Source organism: Podarcis pityusensis, assembly GCF_964106645.2.
Source record: "Podarcis pityusensis genome assembly, chromosome: 4".
NCBI lineage: Eukaryota > Metazoa > Chordata > Lepidosauria > Squamata > Lacertidae > Podarcis > Podarcis pityusensis.
Window position 1 is genome coordinate 81,788,322 of NC_138027.1, and position 19,308 is coordinate 81,807,629.

The 19,308-nt window shown below is 42.1% G+C and overlaps 1 long non-coding RNA gene across 1 annotated transcript in view; it reads left to right on the top strand.

Annotated features, from left to right (window-relative positions):
• Positions 1-19,308, top strand: part of LOC308475945 — a 41,079-nt gene that overhangs the window by 18,584 nt on the left and 3,187 nt on the right. The window contains exon 3 of the long non-coding RNA XR_013985567.1: positions 8,834-8,917. This is a non-coding gene — a long non-coding RNA (uncharacterized lncRNA). The remainder of the gene's footprint in view (positions 1-8,833; positions 8,918-19,308) is intronic.

The window sequence follows — 19,308 nt, forward strand, 5'->3', positions numbered from 1 at the left end:
AGAATGCACACCATCTGTCAGCTTCCGAAATAATTCAAAAATGTCAAAAAAAAATTGTTCCAAATTCTGTTGAAGCCATCTTCAAATGTTCATCTTCTACACTGCCAAGTTTCAGGTCAGTCAGCTGAACGAAATGTCAAGAGGAGAACCTGCTATGCTCCAATTTCTTGCTATAACAGTGGAATGCCAGCTATGGCTCTATAATTCCCATGGCCTTTAGCAAGTTTTCCTTTAGCAAATTGTCATCTCCACAGTCCTTTCGGGGACCCAGTTGCTTTCATATGTGGACACTGCCTTAATCTGAGGTGGGTGCTTTCTTCTTTTCATCTCTTCAGTACTGGTCAGTGGGGCAGCGCTGGTCAGGTGAGACACAAGGAGATTAGCATGGTAGCTTTTCCTCCCAGTGTTTTTCCTCTTTGTGTTTTCAGTTTCGTCTTTGTGTTTTCAGTTTCTTCTTCCACACAACAAAGGCTACGTCCACAAATACATGGCAATACAGGTAGTCCATAGAATAGCAAGCAGCCTTCCTTCAGTATTAGCAGCATAATTAGTTGGGGATTGTTTGCTCATTCTGGATGTACTTTTCAGAGCACAACAGCTTTCCAGCCATTAAGAGGAAGGAAAAGGTACTTGTACTTTGATTTGCCCTCATAAAATGTAAAATCTGCCTGCCTTAGATTCAATTTCAATTACATAAAATCTCAGCCCAAATTAGAAGATGGTAATGAGAGGTGGAAAGTGGTTTGTTTGTATCATAAACCAACTGCCTAGGTTTAAAAAAAGGAAGAGGGCAAGCTGTTAAAAGGAAGGATTATATTTCTGGAAATTGGTTTTGTGTTATGTGTTTCGTCTGCTTTAGCTTCCGTCCACAAAAAAACACACCCCTATGATACATTGTATTTAACATTGAAATAACAGTGTCTCTGTCATGTATATCACAGGAAGCCATGTTATTTCCCAAAAAGCCTGTGTGCAGAAGCAGATTCCTTACTACTTCCAAACACCTGAGAAACAACAGAGAGCAGTGGTTAGAGTGCCAGGTTGGGACCAGAGACACTGGCTGCCCCCACATTTGAAGCACTTCCAAGGCATGCCCTCCAAAACAACCCCATGAACTGTAGTTTGTTATGGGTACTGGGAATTATAGCTCTGTAAGATTTATTGTGAGGATAAGATGACCTGGAAGGGCAGCGGGGGGTGGGGAGCTATGTGCGTGACTTCAGCTCCTTGGAAGACAGCTAAAAATGTAATAAATGAGGTGGAAACTTGATATATCCCTATTTAAAATATGTGTATAGTATCCACATTATATATGTGATGTTAGAAGAAGGCCTGGGTGTCCTGTATCCAAACCAGGGTTGGGAAACCTTTGGCCCACCAGATGTGGCCCCATAAAATGTTATGACATGACTTCTTGACTAATATTTAGTACCTTCCTGATTGGGACCAAGGGGATCTCCCTTGTGCTTGCTATCAGCTTATTATTTACTATGGGATGGAGCACATTTTTCATTATAAGTATATACTATCATTATGGTATGTTCAAATATCGCACATTCATCAACTTTCTTGCCGTGTCAACAAAGCATGGTTTGTCTGCTCTGAAATACGGCAATGGCAGAAACCTCCGCTGCAGGAATAATTACATCATTGCACAACATCCGCAACTTATTTCCACTGTTTAAGCTCCCACATGTTGTTCTGATTTCCACTCTTCAGAAGGTATTTGTTCTTTTCATTGCTCCATGCCGTAAGTGGATGAGGTTCAGCTGGTTCGTTGATGTTATATAATATGGAATTCTCATATTAAGGCTTCTAAAATCATATGGGAATATTTTACACCATGTCTTCGTCGTGATGCAGCATTACCAGGTATCATACAAAATGACTTAACAAGATATTAAATTACTGCTTCCCTTATGTCATTCTCGAAAGCCCTTATTTTTCACTTTTTTTGCATTGCACTATATTTATGAAGTGTGTAAATGTAATCAAGAAAAAAACAACAACTGTGAGAGCTGTTTGTTTTGGGCCTGACCTTTATTTAGCTATATTTAAATCAACATATTTACCTCGAGGCTTTTGGAAACCAACTCTGCATTAACTGACATTTTACAATAAGGATAAGAATAGACTTAATAAAGCCACATAAATCTGAATCTGTAAATCAGGGCATGTTGAAGCAAATAAGGTAAAGCTTGCAGAACTTTAACCTCAAGCTAGTTGCTATTCTCAAACTTGGCCGAGATCCGAGAATAAGTTAATGCTGTGTTCAAAAGCACTTGAACCAGCAGCAAGTTGGGGACACAGAGGGAGGTTCTACGCAGAGTAGACCCATTGAAATGAAGGGACCTAATTATGTTATGTCTGTTAACTTCAGTGGGTTTACTCTCAGTATGAGTAACATTGGGTACAAACCAGAATCTTGCCTTTTGCTCCCTCTCATGACCTTCTGCCATGGATGCTTTAGTTGACAATTCTGCCAACTCCATGATTCTCATCACAACCATGATCTACTCTGGTGGAGCTCTAGCTGTTGGATGGGGGCCTTTTTATGCATTGTCTTCTAGCACAGGAGTGGGCAAGCTGGCCTGTACAGAGTCAGCTCAGTATTGTCCCAGTATTGGTCCATCGAGCACAGTATTGTCTAAACTGCCTGGGAAGTGGCAGTGTTGGAGTTGTTGCCAGTTGTACCAGTGTTTGAGTTTTGGCTTCCATGTTGTGTGGAAGGTCATGTTGAGGGGACCTTCACTGTCATTATGAGTTCCTTGGCTCCTTCCATGTGCACGCAGGTGAGTGCTGCTCCAACACAGTCCTTGATGGATGTGTACAACAGGTGGGGCTTCAAGGGGTGCTAGTGGAAGTATCTGCAATTTTCCCTCCATTTGTATCTTTCCCCTTTCCAGGCTGAGCACACATTAGATATGGCGGCTGTTCCACCAGTGAATCAACATTGAATCCCTTCTCATTCTTGGTGTAATATGAGTACAGATTAGTGGTGTACATTTAACACTTGAGACATATTGGGAGGAATTGAAGACAGTGCTGTATTAAATCCTGTGGAGGCCCCTGGGCAGTCAAACTTGACAGGGAGGCCCTCAGAAATTATCTCCTAATACGTTTTTGATTTTACCAACTGTGGCATTTGCCTCCTAGGTGGGTCATAAGGGAAGGGTTAAAATGAGTGTGATGTGATTGGCCAGTGGAAACTGATAGGAGGAGTTAGGGTTAGACGGGGAGTTGTGTGAAAGTCAGTTGAGAGTTGGGAGTTGAAGAAGGAAGAGGGAGGAATAGTCTGTGGGTTGGTTGAGTTGTGTTGTGAGAGGAATTGTTAGGTGGAGTCAGATAGATAGTTAGTTGGGATAATTAGTTTGAAGTTGTTAGGAACGAATAAGACAGTTAAGGAACTAAGATTAAGAAACTGCCAAGAAAAATTACCTGAAATCATAAGCTTGTTCATGCCTATAAAATAAACTTGATTATTTGTTAATGTTACCAACTGACTGGACTCCGTGTGTACCCGTGAGAAACGGGTTGGTGGCAGCGAAGAACGCAATTACAGTGGTGGCACAGGGTCAATAGACCGTCAAACGTCCAGGGGCCCTGTGTGATCGCCACACCAACCAAAAATTTTAATAAACCAATTTTATTACATAAAACAAACAGTATTTATTTCATTGTCACAGCCCCCTAAAAGGCGTGTGGCCCATAGGCCAATGCCTACGCTGCCTATTTAGTAATCTGGATTTGATTGAAGAAGCATTTCAACTTGCCAGCTGGAATGCTCTACCCAGGGCCGTCTTTAGCATATGTGCCACCGGGGTGCAAAGATCCGCCCAGCACCCCCAAATTTAGTTTAGCCCCCAAATTAACTTATATCATGCTTATGTCACTTTTTTAACGATTTCTCTAAACGAATTTGAATTGTAAGTGATGAAATTATAACACAATTTGCAATGTTTCACTCGGGGTCAGCGGCACCTTTGACACGACTGATGTCGTGTGGCTTGCATGCAGCTGGCAGGCAGGCAGGCAGGCGCAACATCAGTCGTGTCAAAGGTGCAGCTGACTCCGCTGCCGCATAGCAGCTCAATACAATACGTAAAATAATATTTTGTAAGAGTTAATTTTGCGTGCAAGGCTCAGTTGAGAATGACAAACGCTGTCGTTGACTCCTCTGACTAGCTCCGCTGTTATGAACGACAAGCGCTGTCGCAGGCACGGCGTGTCTTTGGTAAATGAGCGCACAAATTCGAAAGTCCTTTAGTGAATCAGTAGGTATACATCTCGGTAATACCTGTATTTTGTTTTTCTAGCTTGATCAGAATTATTTGTTATTTCATAACAGGTAAATAGTTAAGAGCTTAGGTGGCTTCAGTGGCGGGTGCCTGGCGTCCCCCAGAATTCTGTGCCTGGGTGCCCCACACCCCTTGCACCCCTGGGTAAAGATAGCCCTGGCTCTACCCTCTCCTCTCACTGTTCATTGTTTCGGGGTGTCCTCTGATCCCCAAGCCATTTTTTGGGGGGTATGGGGATTGTGGGGAGGAAGCCTCATAGTGCTAGTGGAAGTCTTTGTGTTGACTTCCATTCCTGGGACTCTTTTGTTGAATCCAGCCCTTTGTCTTTCAACAAAACTTCAATGAAGAAACAATGCATTTTAAAGATATTTCTGACACTTTTTTTACTCAAGGTAATTCATTGAAAAGTTTCTTTTGTGAAATTCTGTACGCACTTTCTCCTAGGTCAGCGTGTACAAGACTGCAGCTTCAGTCTTCTCGTTCGTGCTATTCTAAATAATGGAAATGTATAAAAGACATCATTTTACAAAGGTGTGGGAAAATATAGGATCGGATTTTGCCCTTTAGATGATAAATGATCCAAGATATAGGATCAGATTTTGCCCTTTAAATGATAAAAAGTTATGCATGTTTGCTCAGTGCTAAAGGCAGTGGGACTTGTACTATTCTGCTCTCCATCACAATCACAAAGTTTCATGAGACTTTAATCTGACTTGAATATTTCAACTTTTTCAAATTAATTTTCATTGAACTTTTTTTTTTTGGGGGGGGGGACAAAAAACCAGAGATGCTTGATAAGAAGAGAAGAAGAAGAGTTTGGATTTGATATCCCACTTTATCACTACCCGAAGGAGTCTCAAAGCGGCTAACATTCTCCTTTCCCTTCCTCCCCCACAACAAACACTCTGTGAGGTGAGTGGGGCTGAGAGACTTCAGAGAAGTGTGACTAGCCCAAGGTCACCCAGCAGCTGCATGTGGAGGAGCGGAGACGCGAACCCGGTTCCCCAGATTACGAGACTACCGCTCTTAACCACTACACCACACTGGCTTTCCTAGCCCTAAAATTCAAAACTATCGTTCTGAGTTTTTCTCTATCCAACATGTCATCTTAATGGTGCATGTCTCTATGGTGCCCTCCCTCTTCTTCAACCTTTTGTTGCACTGTTGGAAACATATGAGCGCAATTGTTTTGTGATCTAAATATAATGTGCACTTGAATGCACGGCCATGCTGCTTCGGAAAATATATATGCAGTCTCTAAAATTAATAAATCTCCTGAATTATTTATGTGGACGGAACATGCCAAATATTCAATAGCAATCATGGAACTAGACTGAAGGGTGTTTCAGTTTAATTACTGCTGTTTTTGAGTATCCACATTTCCGAAGTCAAAGATTTTGTGTGTTTCAAGGCATGCACACGGACACACACACAGAGAGAGTTAATGAAGTGATAACATTTTAGTGAGAATAGATAATGAATTTTTAGGACAGGAATACACCAGGCCATCATTTTTTAAAAAGGAAATTACAATACATAATGTACTTGAAGCATCACTTCACTCACGGTGCTAGGAAGAAATATGAAGATTATTGAATAGTCTGTTACCATATTGGGACAGAATGAGATATTGCAAATCGTCTGTTGCTTCCTTCCTCCTAAACTTTGGCTGGTTGCCCAGCTGCAACCTTATCTGGACGGGGGTGGATTAGCTTTGGTTGGGCATGATCCGGTCACTTCCACGCTAGACTACTGCAATGTATTGCATGTGGAGCTGCCTTTGAAGACAGCTCGGAAACCACAGTAAGTGTAAAATGTGGCAGCTCGAGAATTAACTGGAAGAAGAAGGCACAAAAATGTAACATTGGTACTAGCCTGACTGAACCAATTCCAGGTCTAATTCAAAATCCTTGGGACCCCTGTACCTAAAGAACCACCTTTCCCCATATGAACCTGCCTGGATTCTGAGATTATAATCTGAGATCCTTCTCTGTGTGTCACCTCCAAGGAAGTTCTGGGATTGGCAGAAAGGGAATCTTTTCTGTAGCATCTCCCTGTCTATGGAATTCTCTCCCTAGGAAGGCCTGCCAAGCCTTCATCCCGCTGCCAGGGAATTCTCCCCTAAGCAGCACCAATGAATGGATATTTTTATTCTGATTATGTATTTTAATACTTTTAAAAAATATATATTTTCTAGTGTATCATCTCTGCTATAACATCTGCCCCTATGCTACCGGGCTAGGTTCAAGGTTATTGTGTTGATAAACAAAGCACTGAATAACTAGGAGCCAGGATACCTTAAGGTCCACCTGAGGCCTTATATCCTAGCTTGATCACGGAGATCATCCAGAGGAGAGCTGTTAGCTTCCATCTGTGTTACAAAGGCCCAACTGCTCTCATCTAGAAGACAGGCATTTAGTGTTTCCAGTCCCATGCTGTGGAATGCTTGTCTAGCAAGGATTCACCAGGCATCCTTCACTTTTCAGTATGGTGAGAGCCAGTATGGTGTAGTGGTTAGGAGCGGTAGACTCGTAATCTGGTGAACTGGGTTCGCGTCTCCGCTCCTCCATATGCAGCTGCTGGGTGACCTTGGGCTAATCACACTTCTTTGAAGTCTCTCAGCCCCACTCACCTCACAGAGTGTTTGTTGTAGGGGAGGAAGGGAAAGGAGATTGTTAGCAGCTTTGAGACTCCTTCGGGTAGTGATAAAGCTGGATATCAAATCCAAGCTCTTCTCTTCTTCTTCTTCACTTCCAGGAATCCCTTGAAGACCTTTTATTTGTGCTGATCGTCCTTCGCAGTTGCTTAATTTTGATTAGCCATTCACCTTGATGATTATCTGTTTTTAAAAAATAAATAAATAAATTATATTTTATGTTTTAGCCGTGCACACCACCATGATGACACAGTGGTATAGAAACACTTCTGTAAATTAACAAATAAATTAATGTATTTTATTCTTGCAAATTGCTTTGGGGCTGTGTGCTGTGGAAAGCCATTTAGAAATTCAATCAGCTAACTCGCTAAACTCCTCCCGTCCCCATATTAGTGCTCCATTCCAACTTGGAGATTAAGGAACAACAGCCCTCCCATTGTCTAATCATATTGTGTAAGCCTGCAGGCATGACTGCTTTAAATGTAATTTTTGTATATGACCTGTTTTTTAAAGAGTTGCTCCTGCTGCTGCTATTTAATTAATTTTTATTATCTGTCATTTTCCTGATATTAAATGAACTGTAAGCTAAGTGATTACTTTTTTTGGCTCCTAGACTACAGTTTTAAGAAAGGAAAGGAAGATCGGGTGCTTTAAATCAAAAGGAGCATCATAGAATTAAGATGCATGGGACATGTAAGGCTGCACGAGTAAGGCAGTTGCTGTGTAATTAGCTTCTCAGGACAGGATAACAAAGCAAGTTTTGATTACCTAGTTGAACAGAAGAACACCTATTCCCACAGACAGAATACCTTCCTGTGTCACTGCAAGGAACTGGTTTAACTCATTTACTTGCTGTAAGCACCCAGAAGATGTAGCTTGTCTTCAGAACTCCAGCTGGCCTCACTTGTGGTTAGTCAGAATCCAGTGACGTAGTGTGGGTTGCCAGGGCCCAGGGCACCATGGAACATTAGCATGGGTACCAAGAGGAAGTTTTACAAGGCAAGGCTTGGCGATCCCACATGTGGCTGAAATGGAAGTTTGGAAGCTGTAAATAACCCTAAAATCGGAAGTGGACAGAAAAGGAAATACAACTTTCCGTTTGTTTGAAAATGTGTTTGTTTGGGGCAAGTCATTTCTTTTAAAAGAGGCCCTTTCTGAATCCGAGGAGGTGGGAATCACAGCAAGAGAGGGCAGCAGTAAGCTGGTAAGGGCTAGGATTTTTTCTTTGGAAATGAGTGCTAACCTTCTGCTAGATTCCACTAGTTTTCTAGAAATGGCTCTTACGTTGTGTGAAATATCACATCAAATGTGGGAATTACCAGGTAAGAAAGTGTCAAGAAAACAGAAGTCCTGTCTGAATGTAGCCTGGGTTACTGTAAGCTGTCAGAGTGAGAGACCAGGTGGGAAAAGCAACACAGGAACTTGCATTATACCAGGTCAGAGTATTTGCATCAACTACTACTTAGTGCTTAAAAATTCTTTATGCCATGGATTGAACCCAGGACCTTGTGCGTACCAAGAAATAAATAAATAAACAATAATAGTTTGAACCTGAATCAATTTTTCTCTCTCTCTCTCTCAAACCCAGGAAGAGATTTTTCTCCAGGATGGCTGCAGTTATCCTGGGAAATAAACTCCTCCTAGCCAAGAGGAATGTCCACCCCAAGAATGATTTTCTAAAGCAATCCACCCTACAAAGGGCCAAAGATCATGTCACCCAACTGTTGCAGGGTGTACTGTTCCAGCATATTTGCTGCAGTTGTAGACACTGAACCCTAGAGGAAAGCCATAGGAGTTCAAATGTTTTGTCACGCATGTCAGAGAAATGAAAAGCCTCACTGAGCATCTGCTTTCTTCTGTATCCTGGATGCCTATATAGGTGCATTATTCATCGGATCTGTGTCTATGAAGAATGCTGGATTGACAGCCACTGGGACAAAAGGTCTGTGCTTCATGAAAACAGGTAGCACAAATATCTGCATTTCAAGTATTTCTGCTATTCCCATAGAAAACAATTGGTTCACCATATTAAAGTTTAATAGCCATCTCGGCAAAACAAACCACCACTAGGCTGCTGCTGTAGCAGTTTTGATCTAATTAGTTGACAGGAGTGATTGTTGCCAAAGTTCCTAATTACCTGGTTCAGAATATGAATTTGCTCAGCTTCTAATGTTTGATTCCTGATTGACTGGCATTTCCTCCAGAGGTTCTGGCTCCAAAATGAGATTCTGCACATGTGTAGTAGTTAGAGTTCAGCAGACCGCAGGCACCCAAAGGCAATTTATTGGAAGCTACTTGGGCAGAAGTTCTTAAATATTAAGCCTACTTTTACTGTAATGTTGATTGCTGTGGATAACGTGATGAGTCGGACAAGCAGTTTTCTGCTTTTGTTGGTATGTTCCTTCCAGTTCTCTCAGCTGTTTTCTGGGGGGTATGGACGGATGGACGGACTTTTCTCTCCCAACATTGTGGTTGTTTTAGTAGTGGCTGACTTTTAAATAGCCCTCTATCATGAGTGGGTTAAACCACAGAGCCTAGGACCTGCCTAGGTCGGCAGTTCGAATCCCCGCAACGGGGTGAGCTCCCATTGCTCGGTCCCTGCTCCTGCAAACCTAGCAGTTCGAAAGCACGTCAAAGTGCAAGTAGATAAATAGGTACCGCTTCAGCAGGAAGGTAAACGGCGTTTCCATGCGCTGCTCTGGTTCACCAGAAGCGGGTTAGTCATGCTGGCCACATGACCCAGAAGCTGTACGCCGGCTCCCTCGGCCAATAAAGCGAGATGAACGCCGCAACCCCAGAGTCAGCCACAACTGGACCTAATGGTCAGGGGTCCCTTTACCTTATGAGTGGTATTGTTGGTAAGTATAAATCCCAGGGGAGTCCAAATGGTACGGCAATACGATAAAGCTGCATTTCCCAGGATTCCAGGTGCCTGAGATCCTTCCTACAGATGCTTCCAATGCCATCTCTCTGCTGCAGCCAGGTGAGCTGGAAGGGGAAGCATCTCATAGGGAAGAAGGTTGGGAGACTTGCAAGGGAGAGACAGGCAGCAGGGAGGCAGACTGGCTAAGGATATATTTGTATAGCAGATGAGAATCCCTTCACCATGCAGCTGAGCACTGCAAGCTTAGTAATTAGGAACTTCTGTGGCATCACCTTGTTTCACAAGTATTTTCAATTAATCATTTAGGATTTATTAGTCAACAGAATGTAAAAATGCATTGCTGTTCTAATTAGCTATTTATTTATTAGCAATTTCTTTGCAAGTATGCTGTCGGGGACTTGGTTTAGTGGAATATATTGGCTCTCAGACTGTGTGAGCCCTGGGCTTTCTCTGAAACCTGACAGGGATTCAACAATGAGAAGCTCAGTAATGGCGGCCGACACGCCCTGTGTGGCAGTTTTCCCAGTGCTACTGGTCTTCCCCTGCAATATATTGGCACAGGGAAGTTTGGGGTATGTTCTAGGGTGCAGAGGGAGTTTGTGTAAAGTGATTTAAGCAGATTAGGCTCCCTTAAGAGAATTCTGGGAACTGTAGTTTCTTAGGAATTTGTTGAGAAGCGTTAGGAGGCCCCTATTCGTCTCACAGGGCTACAGTTCCCAGAATGGTTTAATAGCCAGTCTCTCTTCCCAGGGAACTCTAGGAATTGTAGCTCTGTGAGGAGGACAAAGGTATCCTAACAATTATCAGAGCTCTAAACAAACTACAGTTCCCAGGAGACTTCATTGGAAGTCGTGACTGTTTAAAGTGGTATGATGCTTCTTTGAAGGTCTAGTGCCTCAGGCACTTCCACTTTACAATTTGCATTCATAGGAAAGCTCAAGCAAGTCATGCCTGTGATAAAAATTGTAGCACGGGGAAGAAGCATACATCTATAAACCAATATGTGTACCTAAAGAAAAGCAGGGCACAAAGGCTTTAATAAACAAACAGCTATACAGAGCGGCTCCTGAATTCTAGCCATATCTAAATTTAATCCATGAGGCGACATGGTTATAAATCCTTCTCATGTTGTTATCATACAAATGACAAGCTGGAGTTTTCCCATGAAGCAAAAAAACAAAAAACAAACGCCACGTAATATTGGATGGTGCAAAAATATCATTTCTATTCATAACACAGAAGAGAATGGCTTGCACATTTTCTTTTGGTTTTTTAAAGGAATGAGTTTAACAGTATTATTATGCCTGGTCTGGAGATGGCCTTCTGAATCACAAATGGTCACCAAATTCTATACTGATGCAGCCCAGGAGGCGAGGGTGAAACATGCATACAAACATGACAAATGGCAGACAACCCCTAGCAACCACTACAAAAAGTGTTCTCTTGTCTTTCTTTGTGGGGCGGCGTCTGTCCTGTTGGAGTGGAATAGACTTTGGTGCGAAGTATTCAAGTTCTGAGGCAGTCCATGAGTTTTGGTTCTAAGTAGAGCACTCTTCACAATGTGAACAAGTGCCCCCCACCCTAGCCCTCCGAAAAAGGAAATTGAAAAAGCAGAACCATTATACAGAGAGCAACTGGGATAAGTCTAAGCGTCAATGAAGAAATACAGAAAGGATATGGCACCATATATATTTAATGAAAACCAGATAAAGAGAGGTGTAATGCAAGTATTGCAAGTGATGAGATCACTTCAAAATCGTTTATGGTGGGTCACGTAATGCTACAAGATTGCTATTAACGTAAGAGATAAACCAATGGACAATGAAACAATCTGGAAAAATTAGTATTCTCCATACAAATTTTCCCAGTCATTTTTCCATTAGAGCTAAGCTGCAAAGTCTCTAGTACCAAGTTCTGCATTAGTCTTTGTTCCATTATAATGTTACCTCCTATTTTAACTGCAATGACTAACCAACTAATAATCTCTTTTTCTGCCATTTCTTTTCATGCAATGCCTTGCTCTTTGTTTTGTAATACTAAACTGGGCATGAATTAATTATTTCAGTTTTTCTGTTTCACATTTTTCCAACCACAAATTCAGTTTACTCCATTTTTGCATCAGTTTGCAGTTTTTCTGGGCAGGGCAGAGTGGAGCACAAAACTTGGTCTGAATTTCTGTGTCTGTTTTTCCTAATAGATGCATTTTTTGTATGCGATATACACACAATTGTGCAATCAGTTCATGTTATTTTCACGAGAATATATGCATTTTGTGTGTGTGTGCACTTTCCGCTAAGGTTCTGTGTATGCAAAAGAATTTTTTTGGGGGGGGGGCTGTTGGAGAACCACATGGCCAAATTCAAAGAAATGTGAATTTCAAATGATAGCTGTGTTTTTTCAGTTCACATATTGCTTCAGAGAATATGAATTGTGTAGGTTCACATTAAAATGTGGCTGCAACACATTTCTCTCCTACCCCTATTCAGGGCTGAATTTAGGTTTGATGAGGCCCTAAGCTACCGAAGGTAATGGGGCTCTTTATATGTCCACAACAATGTCCTTTGTCAACAACAAATTGTCGCTGTTTTTTGTGTTGAATATATGCTATATGGTATTTTATAGACCTAATAGGTATCTAAACCCATTTGCACATAACAAAATATGTATTTGCTCAAAGTAATTGTTGAACTGAAATACAATTAAGAAGAAGTATATTAATAGTGAAATTTTTTTGAGGCCCCCAAGAAAGTGGGGCCCTAAGTTATAGCTTGTTTAGCTTATACGTAAATCCAGCACTGCCCCTATTCCAGAAGGCCATTCAAACCACTACCACCAAATCTGCCTCTCCTGTTGACATTATAACTTCCTTTTGATAACAGAAGCCACTGTTACTATAGACTTTTGCCAGATGCAAATATAGATAAATAATTTACAACTGGGTGCAACATTTCTAATGATGAAAACGAACATATGATGTGCACAATAAAACCATGGTTATGGTCACATGCTTCTGCTTCATTAAAAAGTGTTTTTTAAGGGACTTCAGTTGTCAGCAGGAGATTTTGATACAGCCACTGAGACACTAGTTGGGTCTACTGATGTGTATGAGATGTCTTCCTGCCATGGTCCATATATGGATGCTATTCATATACTGTGACTACTTTGAGAACAACTGCATTAGATTTCCAATTGTGACTTAGATAGAATTCAATGGGAAATCATTAGTTTTAATTGACATAATCCAGGATGCTTTCAACAGAACTGATTACATTGTACTGGAAAAAAAAATGCATAACATATTGGAGGAAATTATATGTAATAGAAAAGCAAAAGAAGATTAAAATTGTGTTTTAGATAATTTACCAGTTCAGTTTCATATCTGACTCAGACAGTGAGGGGGGGGGGGTCAGGGAATACAAAATGTATTGAACACATTTTTCCCACAGATGCTAACCTTTTTTAAAACAACAATATGGGACTTTACACATGAAAAGATGTTAGCTATTTGTGCTCCTACAAGGTCAGTCGAACACAGCACAGAGGGGAAATGGTGAAGTGTGAAATCCTGACTGGATGCCAGCAAGTTGTTTAATATTCCATTGATTTTACTAAAATCAGTGAATCATGATGTCTTTATAAAGTATTTCCCCCTCACTGCAGTACATCTTTCATGGCGAGAAAAATACAAAGAAACTCTGTTTAAAATTCCACGTTGATGAGATATGATGGGCTGTAAATAATTTTTCTCTGCCAGGTAAATTTGCCCAAGAAGCTTCACTTGCAAGTAATCCTAGAAAAGTCACAAAGGGACTGTGGTTGCTGTTGTTTCTCCTAATAACTATCACCTCCCTTAACAAATGAGGATTCTTTGGGTGAAACCACAACTATTTAAAGTGGTATGATCTTGCTTTACAGATATAGTTCGGATGGGGCCTCAGTTTTAGTCCGGCAGAGCTAATCAGACCACTCTGACTATTGAGACTGATCCTACCATTCCGAAGAAACATCATACGAGTGTTCTTTCTTCCTGGAGGGGTTTCTATATGCCTGAGTAATGATCATTTTAGCTACACATCAGAGAGTCCTTATTACCAATACTAGCAACTTTGGAATTTTTCTTCCTGGGGTTAGGGATTTCCCTCCCTGTCTCTCCGTCGCTTAGATCACATTTTTCTTTTTATTTAGGTTCTTTCTCAGGTTCTTTCTTTGCTTGTATTATATGGAGCGTGATCATCTGCTTCCAAGTTTCAAGCTGTCTAATCAAAATATTTTGAGTTTCCCTATCTCGGACATCTTTACACTTCAGTGCTCATATACAGACAGTCGTCAACCTCTCTCCCTTGCTTGTTTGGGTGGCTCCTGCTTTCCTTTCTCTTCTCATGCGTTCACCTTGATGCTTTGTTCCTGCTTGCTTTGCGAGTTCCTCTCTGCGGCTGTAACTTTTCAGACCACCCACGTGGCTTTGAGCGAGACACCCTGGCACCCACCTCTCATGGGCTGGGCAGCTCAGTGCTTCACTTAAATAGTTTCAAGTGTACTAACTAACCAATAAGTTAACGCACCAGAAACAATGTGATTATATACATTCTCCCCCCCCACTTGCACAAAAAGCTTTAGCCTTTTTCTCAGTTATCTGAAGTCATTGCCTGAAGCAACTGGTGCTTCTGGTCTTCTGTCTAATGAAAGTTTTCTTGCATACCCTTCAATAGTATAATGACCAGGGCTATGCAGTGGCGAAATCTGTGGTATCTTTTAAGGCATCCCATCAGTTCTTGCATGCTGTCCCTTCTGACCTTTGTCAGAAGCATATAAAAAGGTAAAGGTAAAGGTAAAGGTAAAGGGAACCCTGACCATTAGGTCCAGTCGTGACCGACTCTGGCGCTCATCTCGCTTTATTGGCCAAGGGAGCTGGCATACAGCTTCCGGGTCATGTGGCCAGCATGACTAAGCCACTTCTGGTGAACCAGAGCAGCACATGGAAACACCATTTACCTTCCCGCTGGAGCGGTACTTATTTATCTACTTGCACTTTGATGTGCTTTCGAACTGCTAGGTTGGCAGGAGCAGGGACCGAGCAACGGGAGCTCACCCCATCGCGGGGATTCGAACCGCTGACCTTCTGATCAGCAAGTCCTAGGCTCTGGGGTTTAACCCACAGCTCCACCCGCGTCCCTGTCAGAAGCATATACTTCATGACAAAGGTGCCAACTTGTGCTGAAGATTGAGAGGGCTGACGCCACACGTGTGACATCACGAATGCGATGTACGATGCCGTGTCACATTTCAGGAGGAGCCAGGGGGCGCAGCCAAACATGGCGGCTCCTCCTCTCTCACGCTCAGCCTCCTTCCATGGCAAAGCTTACTCCATCTTCCATGTGACATGTGGCAGGCTAGGATGAAAGATGGGTCCCAAGTCTCAAATGGCTGTAGAAGACTATTGTTTTAAACTGTCCATGGCGATTGCCCTCCTAGGTATGTGACATCATACTGGGTTCATAAGGAAAGGGTTAACTAATCGTAAAATGACTAACCAATGGGAACCCAAGGGGAGGGGTTAGGAGTTAGAGTTGTTGAGAAGACAGTCTGGAGTTAGAAGAGACAGAGAGGATAAGACTGTGGGTTGGGCTAGTCTGATGTGAGAGAGTGAGAGAATTTGTTAAGAGGAGTCAGTCAAACAGTTGAGATAATCAGTCAGAAGGTATTAGGAAGGTATAGGCCGGTAAAGAAACTAAAGTTAAGATACTGACAGGAATATTATCTGAGAAACCATAAACTTGTTAATTTTTATAATGTTTATTGGGTTCACTTTTAAAAACTGTCTGGACACAGTCTTTTACCCGAGAGTAACAGGTTGGTGAGCACAGTGGTGGCACAGGGATCAATAGACCGTTAAATGTCCGGGGACCCTGTGTGATCACCACACTGTCCATTGACCATTTGGCCTTTGGGTTGGTGGTAATGTCTCAAAATGCTGCTAAGCGAAGTAGGAAGGAAAGAAGAACCAGATTTAATTCAGATATATTAAATTCAATAGTTTGTTTTGCTATTTTTTATAAGACAAAAGAGTAACACAGTTTGAAGCGCGATCTATTTTGCTACTGTGGTTCAGAACACATCCCGAAAGCTTCTCTTACAGCAGCCTGGGAGCAAGTAAGAATGTAATTGAGAGAGGTGTGATTACTGAATCAATATCTTTAACACAGCGGTCAGTTCTTTTTTAATACCTGCTGTGTTGTCAGGTGTTTCTTTTATCAATTGGTTTGAAAAAGTCAGCAGGTGGACGAACATCTGCACTCGTCATTAGAAATAATATATGTGGCGTACGAGCAACTGTGGTTCAGAAAGAAGTGCTGCCAATATATTTAAGCATTTGAGGATTTTGAAAAACAAAAACTAAAACAAAGCCCTAACCTTTAAATAATATTCACCCACTGCTCTCTGGCTGAGAGATGCAGTTTGTGGTGGTGGCAGTTTCCACAAATTAGGGACACAGCATTCTGTTCAGACTTCCACTTTGTAAAATGCAGGGAAGACTAGTTCACAGATCCAATCCAAATTCTTCTTCTGAGAAGCATTATGTATGATTACACGATGATCACACAAAGGAAAGGAGGTACACCACCCTAAACAAATGATAACTTAAAAAGAACAGAGTTAAAGTAAAACATACAATTAAAAACTGTAAGCATAGATTTTTCATATTCCATAAGATAAAATGAGCAATACAAAGGAAGGTAAATATGAGGAAAGCACTCATGATGATGTCAGCAAAAGCAAAGCTAATTGTGAATAAGAGCAATGTCCAGGAACCACTGTTGTTACTCCGATTTTTGTTTGTTTGCTTTCAGTGGTGTTGTCATATAGCTCAGATTGATGGGTTACACAAACACTGTTACAATCAAACTGGTGTATAATATCTGGGTAGACTGGGAAACAAAACTAATTCAGAGTGAGAGCAATGCTTCCTGGGTGGAATTTGCTTTGGCTCTGAATTAGCTTTGCCCTCATTGACATCAACATGTCACCATCACTATTCCTAGAAAGGTGAGATTATTCTTATTTTATTTTTTTCAGAAAGCATAAGCCCACTGAAGCTGTGAACACAACTGTTCATGAATTTTATAAATTGTTTCTATAAAACCCCAAAGACCTATTTTCGGCATAAAAAAGTTTACTAGAGAAGATTTTGCCAGACATAACAATCAACACCTGGGCAGCAGCAGTTTCTGAATCATCATTTGGGGTGGGGAGGTCTTGAATAATGGAGCTCAAGGCAGTATTGGGCACCAATTTCTCTTCCTCTGGCTGAGTGAGGCAGCCAACACAGGTAGCCATTTTGGATGTCATAAAAGGACCAATTGTTTGTTTATTATCATTGGATTTGAACTGCCCAGAATGGGCAACAGGTGCTCCGGAGATTTATTTATGTATTGCCACCGATGCCAAAATAACTTGACTGTTTTTTATGCACCTTGCTGGGCAGAGTATGTGGCTGCCTTTTGCTGTCCCACCTGAGACTGGAAGGTGTCTTGGTAGGCCTGTGGTCTCCATCAAATTAGGCTGCAGGATAACTTGGGTATTCTTGGAGCTCTGTTGCAGATCTTCTTCTTTTTTGTTTTGGTAAAGCAGGGGTTGTCAACCTGGTCCCTACCACCCACTAGTGGGCGTTTCAGGATTCTAGGTGGGCGGTAGGGGGTTCTACGGCACAAACTGAATCCTACTTCCATTGAGCACTGGTGGACGGTAAGGAAATTTTACCATCAAGAAAGATGCATTAGTGGGCAGTAGGTTATAAAAAGGTTGACTACCCCTGTGGTGGAGGGACCCGGGTGGCGCTGTGGGTAAAAGCCTCAGCGCCTAGGACTTGCCAATCGAAAGGTCGGCGGTTCGAATCCCCGCGGCGGGGTGCACTCCCGTCGCTCGGTCCTAGCGCCTGCCAACCTAGCAGTTCGAAAGCACCCCCGGGTGCAAGTAGATAAATAGGGACCGCTTACTAGCGGGAAGGTAAACGGCGTTCCGTGTGCTGTGCTGGCTCGCCAGATGCAGCTTGTCACGCTGGCCACGTGACCCGGAAGTGTCTGCGGACAGCGCTGGCTCCCGGCCTCTAGAGTGAGATGAGCGCACAACCCTAGAGTCTGTCAAGACTGGCCCGTACAGGCAGGGGTACCTTTACCCTGTGGTAAAGAGACCATTATGATGAGTCTTGGATACAATAAATGCATTTCCTTATTCATCTTTTGTTTTTAATGGTTTATGTCTCCTATCTCCCATTCCTCCACCTTCCCTTCTTCCCTCTCTCCACCTCCTTTCTACTATGAACCTCTATGGATAAAAAGGCTCTTGCTGATCTACACCTGTGGAAGACCTTGCATTAGAACCTCTATGCAAACTTGTTAAAAATAAAAAAAAACTTAGTTGTGACTTAACTGTGGCTGGAGTGGGGCCGTTAAATGAGCTTCATGGTCCTCTTCATGGGCGATGGTAGCCCGGCCCTTGGCCATACAGCAAGCAAGATGTCACCTCCAATGTGCATCTTAAGAGTGTCATATTCAAATACACAGAGACTTGATATTATTGTCAGAAACCCTGGGATGACTGAAGTGTTCTTTTATCATTGGAATTTTAACAAGATTTGTTTCAAAGGCCTGACCTCTTATCCTTGACCCATGGCTAGTTTATTAATTCTGTCCCTGTACAATTCTCCACAGAAGACAGCTATACTCGGAGGCACTGCTTGAGGGCAGTTGAATTAATATTGTAACATAATAGCCATAGTAAGCTATCCGCGGCTTCTTCTAGTGTTTTCTTTTTCTTAATTGGTAATTAAAGTTGTTTCCAGTGAGACATAGTTCTTTCAGATGAGATATATGCATGAAATCTGATTAATATTTTAGTTAGGAGAGTTTCACTTTTTGCAATCATCTTGTTATGAATGCTCCTTTAGAAACATTTCCCCAGCCTGGTTTTGACTTGAGACTACAGTCAACAGGGGAGGAAAAGCATGTTCATTGCAGTGTGTACTGTGTTTTGGGTATATTTGGTCAGTCCATACGGCCTAGATCCAGACACAAAGTCCCTTTTTCTGGCAATGTAAGAAAGCAAGAAAGAAACCTCTCTCAGGCATGTTCATAAACAAGATCTCTGACTGAATAAACATTGCAAAATGCCTTTGGTTGATGCTTCATGTGGTCAGCTCAACAGGATGAATGAGGCACCTGAAGCAAGCCAATGTGACCATCATAAAATGTCTGTCCTTTGCTCTTTGGTTTGGCTTCCAGGGTGACCACGTATCCTACTTTACAGTCTCCTAGTGAAGGGATCTTCATGAGTGAGAGCTGGACCATAAAGAAGGCTGATCGCCGAAGAATTGATGCTTTTGAATTATGGTGCTGGAGGAGACTCTTGAGAGTCCCATGGACTGCAAGAAGATCAAACCTATCCATTCTTAAGGAAATGAGCCCTGAGTGCTC